Source organism: Kogia breviceps, chromosome 3 (genome assembly GCF_026419965.1).
Source record: "Kogia breviceps isolate mKogBre1 chromosome 3, mKogBre1 haplotype 1, whole genome shotgun sequence".
Lineage (NCBI taxonomy): Eukaryota > Metazoa > Chordata > Mammalia > Artiodactyla > Physeteridae > Kogia > Kogia breviceps.
In genome coordinates this window covers 161,005,633-161,017,373 of record NC_081312.1, presented here as the reverse complement: position 1 = coordinate 161,017,373, position 11,741 = coordinate 161,005,633, and the positions used below count along the sequence as shown (strand labels likewise).

The 11,741-nt window shown below is 43.2% G+C and overlaps 1 long non-coding RNA gene across 1 annotated transcript; it reads left to right on the top strand.

Moving 5' to 3' along the window:
- The first annotated feature begins 4,350 nt into the window (after positions 1-4,350).
- LOC136793946 (uncharacterized) lies at positions 4,351-6,659 on the top strand. The gene is made up of 3 exons (XR_010840045.1): positions 4,351-4,623; positions 5,680-5,741; positions 6,443-6,659. It is a non-coding gene; the product is annotated as an uncharacterized lncRNA (long non-coding RNA).
- Positions 6,660-11,741: the final 5,082 nt, after the last annotated feature.

Below are 11,741 nucleotides of genomic sequence, written 5' to 3'. Positions count from 1 at the left end.
TGACATTCTCTCCCTGTCTGTCTCCCCTGCAATCTCTCCCTCACCCCCATATATATATTAAGTCATATTAAGGTTAGCCAATTTGGCAATGGAATTCTAAAAAAAAAATGATACTCTATCTAAAAAACCCCAGATGTTAATGATAAATTTAGGCATTTTCTTAATGACTTGAAATAACATATTATAGTTTTTTTAAATAAAATATTATACATAGTCTATTCAACATATTACAGTTTTTTTTTTTTTTTTTTTTTCGGTATGCGGGCCTCTCACTGTTGTGGCCTCTCCCATTGCGGAGCACGGGCTCCGGACGCGCAGGCCTAGCGGCCATGGCTCATGGGCTTAGTTGCTCCACGGCATGTGGGATCTTCCCGGACCAGGGCACGAACCCGTGTCTCCTGCATCTGCAGGCGGATTCTCAACCACTGCGCCACCAGGGAAGCCCATATTACAGTTTTTTAAATAAAACATTACACATAGTCTATTCCTTAGGTTGTGTATGTAGCATTTAGAGTAAGCAAGCTAATTCTATATGTAAAGATATTTAAAATATCTTAAGACAGTATTTGCTGTCCTCTGTAATATAGGTTGAAATCTCCATAAGTAGTTTCTTTTAAAGCATCACGATGAGAAGTGTTGCTGTGTACTAACTTAGTTATGTGTGCAATTGATTGATTTCTTGGTTGTGTAAAACACAGGTATCCTGTCCCCATCTGAAACACGCTGGGAAGGAAACTAGAAAGGATGAGGAGGCTTTGCCACTGTATTAGTAAAGGCTCTTTATTGAGCATTGTGGAAACACAACACGAACTGGGTCGATAAAAGTGTAGTAGTGGTTGTTTGTTTATTTTTTTTGGCTCTCATGACCAGGAAGTCCAGGGCGGTCCTGATGCAGCTCGGCTGGTCTGGGGCTGACATGTGTCAGAGCTCTGGGCCCCCTCAGCGTCATAGTTCTGCTTCATCCTTACGTAGGTGGCCTTCACTTGGTGGGAAAGATAGGGGATAGCAAAGGTTGCGATCCAGAAGGGAAACAATTGTCCTTGGCATGGGTACATCACAGAATGATGGGGCCTGGGATAGCTTCTCCCTGTTTTGCATCCCAGTTAGTCATGGAAGAAACCCAAGTCAGTCGTGCTCAGGGCCTCCCTGCAAATAGAAAACCTGAACTCCATTTAACTAACTATATGTCTTTCTGATACAAAGGGATTTACCCTTGAAAGTCCAGATGAACTTCACAGTAGGGGGTAGAGGACACTGGACAACTAAGGAGAAAATAAAATCACAGGAGAGTGAGAACCTGTGGAGAAAATAGGAGGGAAAGCAATATTACGACCAGGAAGTCACAGGAGCATGGGGTTTCCAGGAGTGGCTTACATTCCCCAAGTGAGCCAGAGAGGAAAAATCCATTTCAAGACTGAAGGCTGAAAACAAATATGAGGGTGTCTGGGGGGGGGGGAGGGCTGATTTATGACCTTACAAGGTCAAATGAGCTTCCTCCTCTTCTGTTACCCTTTTCCTATTTCAGTTCCCTTTCAAGGAACATTCAAAGTATTTAAACACAGGAAACCAGTTCTTCGACAATATTTTTTTAAAAAGTTTCATCTTGGCAAAGATGTAAAATCCTGTAATAATGTGTTTTCTGTTTTCCGACTTCAGGTACCATTAAGGCCTAGCAATAATGAATGATAATGTAGAGATTTCATTATTACGGTCATTTCATTTTTAATTGTTACTACTGGTTTTATTTTTTATTATTGTGACATGACTCGTTTTTACAGGGAGGTGAACACAGGGCAAATTAAATATTAGATGTGAAACCAGTCGGAGGAGAGAAAAGGGAATGTGGGCATTTGGAGAGTGGCTCAGTTTTCCAACATTAGGGCTTCCTGTGAGTCTCTTATTCCAAGAAGGGCCTGGGGCAGGGAGGGCAGGGGCCCGGGAGGAGGACGAGGGAAGGGGGTAGGGTGGGGAACAGGAGAAACAGACCAATAGGAGGTGGATGTAGATTTATTGTGAGGAGTCCACAGGCAGTTTTGGAGGCTGAGAAGGCCCCCTGATCTGACCAGATCTGATCTGGCCTGCTGGGGGTCCAGGAAGGGCAGTGGGTGGTGTGGCTCCAAGGCCTGCAGCCAGAGCACGAGGAGGGGTCACCAGGAGACCAATCTCCTTGCCCTGCAGGGGCCTCCCAGGCCACCCCCAATGAAAGAGAGCCTGTGACCTGCTCCCTGGGGGCAAGGACTGTACAGATGCCCAGGTCCTCCCTCCTGATGAAAAAGTGAAAAGAAATTCCTTCATTCCACACCCATGTCCCACAGTACAAGCATCGCTTTGGGCTGCCAGGCCAACATCAGGAGATGCGGTGAAATGACACAGCAATAAATAGTAAAGTCCTAGGATTAAAATTTCCCATCCTTATTCCCAAGTTGATTTTAAAAATAATGGGAGTTATTATTTAGGTATGATGGGGCAAAACTTAAAGTTCATTAAATATCTCTCGGAGTCTTTTTTTTTTTTTTTTTTTTTTTTGCGGTACGCGGACCTCTCACTGCTGTGGCCTCTCCCGTTGCGGAGCACAGGCTCCTGACGCGCAGGCTCAGCGGCCATGGCTCACGGGCCCAGCCGCTCCGCGGCATGGGGGATCTTCCCCGACCGGGGCACAATCCCGTGTCCCCTGCATCGGCAGGCGGACTCTCAACCACTGCGCCACCACGGAAGCCCTCTCGGAGTCTTTTTTTCAACTAGATTCTCAAATATTTGAAAACAATCTTCATCATAAAAACATGTAGACATAGGGTGTACACTTAAGCTAAGGGCCTTGTGAAAACAGTTCCTCAGCTACGACGTTGCGGCAACCAAGAGCTCGTAGAATCCTGAGCCTGTGAATGATTGGTACGGAGAAGTGGCAAAAGGCAGTTATTTTGTAGCTCCCGCTCACTGGAATTCAGAAAATCTATCACTTTTTTTTTTTTTTAAAGAGGAGGTTCAACTGTAATATTTTGCGGATCCTCTTGACACTGTGACAAGTTCAGTGGACACGAGACACAGTGATTAACAATCCTGTCTCCAGCCTCTATTTCTATCTTGGAAAAGAGAGTCTCCAGCTGATGTACATGTAGCCCATTACTCAGTAAGAGGGTTCAGGGTTATTAACATTATTATTCATAGGACTATTTCCTGAACATTCACATCGAGTAAGGTCATGGGAAACGGTAGGTTAACACGTTGGTGATAGCCAGGTTCCCTTTAGACCTTATGACTGGGGAGGGGAGTGAGCAGTGCAGACACATCCCAGGGGACCTTCTCTTCCCAGACTCTGCCTGTCCCATGGGCTGCACCAGTCAGAGCCCACCCTCCGCTGACCGATGCCCGTGGCTCACCCGGCACCCACGGGTGGTGCCTTGGCCAATGAATACGATGACTTGTTGCCAAGTTGGTGCCTTCTGTATTAATATCATTTCAAAATTTAGCTAAAGATTAGGTAATTCATAATTTCACAATTTTAGTAAATGTTAGATACGTCCTAGTTTCACTGAATGGTAGAAAATGTCATCACCTCACTAAATAGGAGGTAAACCCATGAATCGTGAGATCAGAAAGAACGTGTGAGATGTGTTTCCGGGAAGGTTTACTTATATATATTTCCAGGAAGGTTTACTTGAATACATTTTAAAAACGAGTAACTAACACATGTGGGTGAATCACAGGTGTGGAGATGACGACAGACAACTGAGAAATTTTGAAAAGTCTAGATGGATTCTGCATTCCGGTATCTTTAAAGCTAATTTGTTTTGATCCGTTTTAGAAGCAGTGGGGATTCCTTGGTTCAGGGAAGGAGCAGAGCCTGGCCTGGCTCTCCAGGGGCTGAGCTCAGAGCACAGGATGGAGAAAGAACCCACTTCTGTGCAGATCAGGCTAAAGGCTCTGAATTTATGACTTTGTTAATTTTTTTTCAGAGCATGACATCTGCATTCTGCATTTCAGACACGAGAGGGAAGCACTTGACTAAGCTAAGCTTCCTTAAATCTCCAGCGAGAAGGAAAAAAGCAAACACAAACCCCAAAGCTTCTCTGTGATACTGTCCTTTTTTGGTGTTTCCTTCCATTTTTCTCTCCTTTTTCCCCTCTCCCTTCCTCCCTTTCCTCTCTCCGCTACATCGTCTTCCCTCTTCTTAGCAACCTTCTTAAACGTTCCCAGTTCCTGCTTTGTGCGTCCAGAGAACAAAGAGATTCAGGGAACAAACCCACTCTCACCACGATGGTCCCAAATAACAGGTTCAAATCGCAGCAGATGGTTTTGGTTCCTGAACACCACTCTGAACGTTTAGTAAGTTGGTCAAAAGTGATTCTTAGGGGTTTCGTTTCCTTTCCGCTTTTCTTGTATTCTTTGTTCTGCCAGGAGAATGCTTCCCTCTGAGGTTTTTGGGACACACGGGTGACCTGGAATCACACTCTCCCAAGTGCACAGCCTCTGGGACGTCGGACGGAGGAGACTTCCACGTGGCCACCAGAGGGGTCGGGCACGTCCTGAGAGGTGGACCTGGTCCCCCATGTCCAGGACCCCTGTGGGAGTGGGAGGGGCGTTGGGCGGGCTCAGCAGTCTTCCTGCCCCGCGACCTTAAGCAAGGTACTTATTTTAAGTCCCAAGGGTTTTTTTTTTGTTTGTTTTAATTTTAAAATGAAGTTAATAATAGTACTTATTTCATAGAGTTCTGAGGACTATATGACCGTGGGATCTGGCTCCTAGGGTCTGCTTGGTGTTGTTGGGGTTATTTCTATTTTTTAGACTTTATTTTTTTAATTTATTTATTTATTTTTTGAGGTATGCAGGCCTCTCACTGTTGTGGCCTCTCCCGTTGTGGAGCACAGGCTCCGGACGCACAGGCCTAGCGGCCATGGCTCACGGGCTTAGTCGCTCCGCGGCATGTGGGATCTTCCCGGACCAGGGCACGAACCCGTGTCTCCTGCATCGGCAGGCGGATTCTCAACCACTGAGCCACCAGGGAAGCCCATAGACTTTATTTTTTTTAATTGAAGTATAGCTGATGTACAATATTATATGTTTCAGGTGTACAACAGAGTGATTCACAATTTTTAACGAGTATACTCCATTTCAAGTTGTTATGAAATATTGCCTATATTTCCCTGTGCTGTACAATAGATCTTTGTAGCTTATTTATTTTATACATAGTAGTTTGTACCTCTTAATCCCCTGCCCCTATCTTACTCCTCTCCACTGGTACCCACTAGTCTGTCCTCTATATCTGTGAGTATGTTTCTGTTTTGTTATGTTCACTAGATTGTTGTTGTTATTATTAATATTATGAATTTCAGCTTTTTAAAAAACTCTATGTTTTGTTAAAAGCAGATTTGAATTATTCCCCTAATAATCCTCTAACTTCCCAAACTCCTAAATGTTGAGTACTATAACTCTTATTTGATCTATAGGAGATCATCCAATCAAAACATTTAGGAATAAGAAATGTCTCTTTAAATATTCATGTCAAATATACTTGTATTTGACTTAAAATAATGCCCCCATCCCACAAAATTGCTCTCTTTTCATCTTAATTGCCAAGAAAATAATTTTGTAGCATAGAATACATTTTATAATAAAATTCTATTCAGAACATCTGATTTCTAGAACCCGGTTAGACAGAGATTTGAATTCTCTGCTGTACAGGATGGCAGCCCCTGGCCACGTGTGACCACGGAACACTTGGAATGTGGCCCATCCGACCTGAGGTGAGCAGGTGGTGAAAAACACACACCGGATTTGATGGCTTGGTATGATGAAAAGAGTATCATGACCTCATCAATATTTTGTTGTGTCAATGACTTATTGAAATACAACTTTAGATACATCGGGTCACATAGAATGTATTATTAAAATTGCTTTCATTGGTTTCTTTTATTTTTCAAAGTGCTTTAGAAAATTAAAAATTCCCAATGTGGGGCTTCCCTGGTGGCACAGTGGTTGAGAGTCCGCCTGCCAATGCAGGGGACACGGGTTCGGGCCCCGGTCCGGGAGGATCCCACATGCCGCTGAGCGGCTGGGCCCGTGAGCCATGGCCGCTGAGCCTGCGCGTCCGGAGCCTGTGCTCCGCAGCGGGAGAGGCCACAACAGTGAGAGGCCCGCGTACCGCCAAAAAAAAAAAAAAAAAAAAAAAAAAATTTCCCAATGTGCTTGCTTGTATTTCAAGTCGACAGCACTCTCCTAAGTAATTCTGCATTTGTTATATTATTTTTAAAAGTAAAACAAATAAATGGGGGAATATATTGAGAATAGTCAGTTAATAGGTACTTAAAAGAGGTCCCCCCAGAAATTCATGGAGCACCTTTCTCATTTCCCATTTCTGCCAGTTTTGTGACCTCTGAATCATTTGTGTTTATTGAAATGTGACAAATAAAGCCTTGTTCCTTTTCTTCTCTGCTTTCTTGGACAGGCTGGGTCTTAACGTGAATTATCCGGAAACCCATCAAACGTGGACAAAGGCGAGTCCCGGGTTCCATGTGCAAGGTTCCTCTTTCTGGTCTCACCACTGGCGGTGATGCGTGCTCTGATTACTGGGTGATGCGTGCTCCGATTATGGACACCCAGCTGCTCGTCATATTTATGGCCCACTTGTTCCAGCCTTTGCTCATTCAGATCCATCTTGCTGAAAAATTCAGGCATTTACTCCTTAAATAAATATGTTGCATTGCATGGCACATCTTTTTCTCCCCTTAAAATGTCAGGAAATGTGCGTGGTTCATAAAAATTCATTCTCATGTCAGAAAGTCTTTCCCCCCCTCATTCTCAGTGAGATGAAATCAGCGGTGATAGATGGTATGATACTAATTTTGGTCCTGCCACACGGATTACATTCTAACTGGGTTTATTGCCACGCTGTTTATTAAGGATCACAAGCAATCACAAGGCCAGGAGCCTGGCTGCTTTCCAGTGGCCACACAGGCCTCCACACGTCTCTCTGATTCTGGCCATTCTCCTCTTCATTACATTCCTGCCAGGCTGGATTTTGTAAGATTCTAGGAAGCATTTTATGATAACACAGGGCAGGAAAGGCATCATTTATAACACATGGTAGTTATTCTTCTTTTATTTATAGATCATTTTGCTCAGAAGGCTTTTGTTTCCAAGCAGGCAGTGGATCTTCAATTCTATTTAAACAAATTCACTGCCTCTGCCTGTCTTCCTATTGTTTTTTACATGGCTGCCATGTTTCCATAATAAACAATAAGATAGAATTGATTTTTTTTTTTTGACCGTTGGTGTAGACAAAACCTACAAATACATTTTCAGACTGGACTTGTGTTACACTCTCTCTAATGTGGTCAGTTAGCCCTGGGAGCCTGTTAAGTGCTGGCTATTATATTATTAGCTGCACCCACATTTGCTCCAATGAGGACCAAAATACCGGAGTGATTGTGCTACCTCGTGGGTTCTTCAGCTGTGGGATGTGGTTGGATCTAAAAACAAGATGATTCTTGTTTTCAAAGAGTTGGAGCTCCTAGAGCTGAAGAGAGTGGCCCAGGGGTGCTCCTGGTACCAAAAGAAGACCTGGGGGTTGAACCCAAGGCCCCTGCCACCCTGTCCCGTGACCTGGGGTGTTACTCAGCTTTTCTGAGCCTCCGTTCCCTCGTATATAAAGGGGATAATGACACTTTTTATGGGGCAGGATGGCTGTGAGGGTTTATGCAGTGGTCCTGGAAAAACCACGTTGTAAATGAAACAGCAGGATGCAACGCCACGTCCTTTAATTATTTTCACCGACAAATAATTAAGGTCCTAAAGCCTGTCTAGGTGTCTGCCTTGCTGAGGAACATCATTGTTAGTCCAGGAATGAATGAGAGGGGATGGCCCCAAGTGCCTGGACTGGTAAATAGACCTGAATATTTCCCTCCCCGCTCCCAGGAAGGTATTACTTTGACAAATGTCAAAAATGCAATCTGAAAGCCCCAGAACCAGCGAAGAAGTCCCTATCTGATACCTTCGCTGGTGGGTGTCCAGATGGCCCTGTGGCCACGTGCAGTCCTCGACCCCAGAGGTCCTCCGACCGTCAAGATTTGGTCATGGGTGACCTGACAGAGGAGAGGGTGGGAGAGGTCAGGCGAAGACTGGGACGGGGGTCCCTGTGGCCCTGGGGGTGCAAGGAGGCGGGAAGTTTGCATATCGCTCTGGCAAGGGTTAGACATGCCGCCTGAGGAAGATGCTCAGGCTTCCTCGGCCTCCCCCTCAAACTCTCTCCTGATGGCAGGGATTTGCACATTCTTTTTCCTTCTCAGGTAAAAACACACAAGATCTTCCAATTTAAGGCAACTCATAGTCACATTGGAAAAAAAGAATGTCCCAGTTTGATTCTGAATGAAGTTTAATAGCCTTGGTCAATAACTTGCTATAGATTTTTAAATAGACTTCATTTTTAAGAGCCATTTTAGGTTCACAGCAAAATTAAGCAGAAGGAAGAGAGATTTCCTGTATACCCTGCCCACCCTCCCCATAGCCTCCTCCACAATCAAAATACCCACCAGATGGTGCATCTGTTACAGCTGATGAACCTACACGGACATGTCATTATCACCCAGAGTCTATAGTTGGCATTAGGGCTCATTCTTGGTGTCGTACATTCTCCGGGTTTGGACAAATGTATGACACTGTCTGGGAAACGGTTTCTAGATGACTTTTGATTATATTCTCGTTTTCACATCACACAGTAACACCTTTCAGGTAAAGCTCCGGATCACCCTGTTATCCTAGAGGCGCGCCCCCTCTTTTTTTCCACCTGTCCAAATGAGTTAAAAGTTCTGATTTATTTCCAGGACCTTAAAAAAAAAAAAAGCTATTTGTAGTGGTGACAGGCAATTTGTAAAGCATTTAGATTTATTATAAACCCCAGTGAAAGTGGTGTTTTGTTTTTCTTTTGCAGGCATCTTAAACACTCACTTGCAGGTAATGCACTGAGACTGGCTCTTTCCCACAGACCGGTTTTGTGTCCAACATGTGCTGTTCCAACCCCTGTGATGTGTCAATGTGACTTACCCGCCTTCTTACATCAGCTTTCTTTTTCTTAGTCAAATCACTTTTTAAAACTTCTCTCTCGGACTTCATTTATCCCTCCTGTAATTTCCTCCAGGTATGAAGCTGATTTCAAATAACAGTTAACATGTTGAATCCCAGTGCTGGGTCTGGCGTTGCAGTGATTTGAGCCTCATTGAGTAAGGATTCATGAGAACACTTGGACACGGTAGAATTCTCTCCCTTCTGGAGGGAGAGAGGCTGAAGAGGTGAGAGAAGAGCTTCAGGGAGAGGCCTGGACTCTAGGCCGGGTGGCTGGTGGCCAAGACCCTGTTCCTTCCAGAGTAACCCCGCTTCTTTGTTTCCTGCCAACAAAATACATTTCCTCGCATTCCCTTCCAGGCAAGTTTATACCTCCTCCCAAGCCATCTTTACCATCTTTTATTCCCAGACCACTGAGGATCAAAACCGTTCCATCTACTCTGAAATGTTTCCTGCATTTGCTGTCCCAACATGGACTTATAGCCAATTTTGGCATCAACATTTAGACAAAACGCATTATTACTTTTCCCAAATCATCTACTTCTCTTGAGCTAAAGAATTCTCCACTGTTCTTTAAAAACTAATTTTTTTCTTAAGGAATCTATTTCATATGCACACATGTATCTAATACATATACATACACAAATATATATTACACGTATCTGAAAATGAACAGCTATAATCAAATCTTTAGAATGTTAATGCCATTTTGCTTCCTGTACAACACCACCCGCAAGAAATATTGCTAATAATATAGTATACCACATATTATTAGTAGCTATATTATATTAACAATATTATTAACATTGTATCACTAACTACTATACTATTATAATAACTATATTTTTAGCAGCATGCATATCATCAATAATAACATTATTATAATAACTACAGTGGTGTGTTGGGTACCACGGCTTATTATTGTCAACTCTAACCACAGCAGCATTAGTGTCCTGAACACCTTATGTGGTGGGCAAGATAGCTGAGCTTTTGCATGGCTCCCAGAAGCCCTTTGAAACCCCCCAGTCACAGATGAGGATGTGGGGGACTAGCCCTGCACCCTCTGGCTCTGGGACACCTTGCCTTGACCCTCCCCCATCCCCTCCCCACCCCCCCTCCCCCATTCCAGAGCAACCTCCACGATCCTAACACACATGGAGATTTTTCCTGCCTTTGTCACAGAAGGCATCTTCCTTTTTGCAGATACGACGCCACGTGTCATACGTGACATTAAAATCCCTGGGAATGGGCTGTGTTAAAGTGATCAAACCTTCCCAAATAGTTTGAAAAGACCTAATTTCTTTTTTTTTTTTCTTTAATATTGAAGTATAGCTGATTTACCCACAAGGACCTATTGTATAGCACAGGGAACTATATTCAATATCTTGTGATAACCTGTAATGGAAAAGAATCTGAAGAATATATGTATACATGTATAACTGAATCACTTTGCTGTACACCTGAAACTAAGACTTAATTTCTGGTGTTCGGCCCCAAATACCTCCAAAGCCACTGAAAATTTCCATGCGTTCCAGTATTTTGGCATCTAAGCAACAGCTCCTAAACTATCTCTGATCTTAAGAAAAAGAATACAAATTCTTTCATCGATATGTGTTCCCATATTTTGTTAATTTATCAAATGTGTAACATTAGGCCTAGGGATTTGGTGGAGGAGAAGGGAAATTAAAAATGATCATTAAAGCGTGGTACCTATGCAGATGGCATACACCGTGGATAGTCACACGTTTTTACGGTTTTACAAAGGATTTTATGAAGAGTCTTAAAGGCAGTGGAAAATGAGGAGCCTATGAAATTAAGTAAAGAGGAGCACCCTATATTTATGGGCAGCATAATCTCAAATATATTAGATTAGGAATACATTTTTTTGCGTTCTTAATGCAAAAGAACTAGAGAGTACCGAAATGGTAATAGCTGATAACAGCTTGTACCTCTGGGTCTTGGGATTTTGAATGATTATTATCTTTTCTTTTATACTTTTGTCCATTTTCAAAAATTTCCAGAGTGGACATGTGTTTCTTTTATAATTTAAAAAGAGGTGTTTTTAGACTGAGAAAGACCACAGATCGTTTAGGGAAGTTTTCACTGCATATGTTATATCGGGAGGGATGCTCTAGAAGGGACCGTGGCCTCAGTTGAAGCCATTTTACGTTGGTATTTGGGCTGATTGCCTTGCAAAACTCCTTTCAGGAAATCTGCAGCAGATCTGGCTGCAGGCTTATCAGAAAATCTCCATTCTCTCTTGTCATTTCCGGCTGAAAACTATTGTGAGGCAAGATATTTGCAGGGAGGTTTTTTCTGGAGGTGTTTTTTCCTGACCATTAATTTTCCACTTGCCTCACATTTTCCTTTGACTTCAGGAAATTTGGTTTTTATTGTCCTCCTAGGAGGCCTGAGGGCACAGGGTGTACACACCCCTGCTTTTCCCCCTGTAGACTCTTATTTAAATTTAGATTATGACTACATGAAGAATTTGTTGGGAAAAGTAATCAGTAAGGGCCATATGTTAGAGTTTCAAAAATCACCCTAATTTCCATTTCACTCACATCATAAAAATCACCTTCCCATTCAATCAGACTATTATAAGGTATTTTAGATGAGTGATGTGGTGAATGCGGGCGCTGGCGAGCTAATAGCGAGGCCTTGATCTTCAGGAGAGCCATTAATCT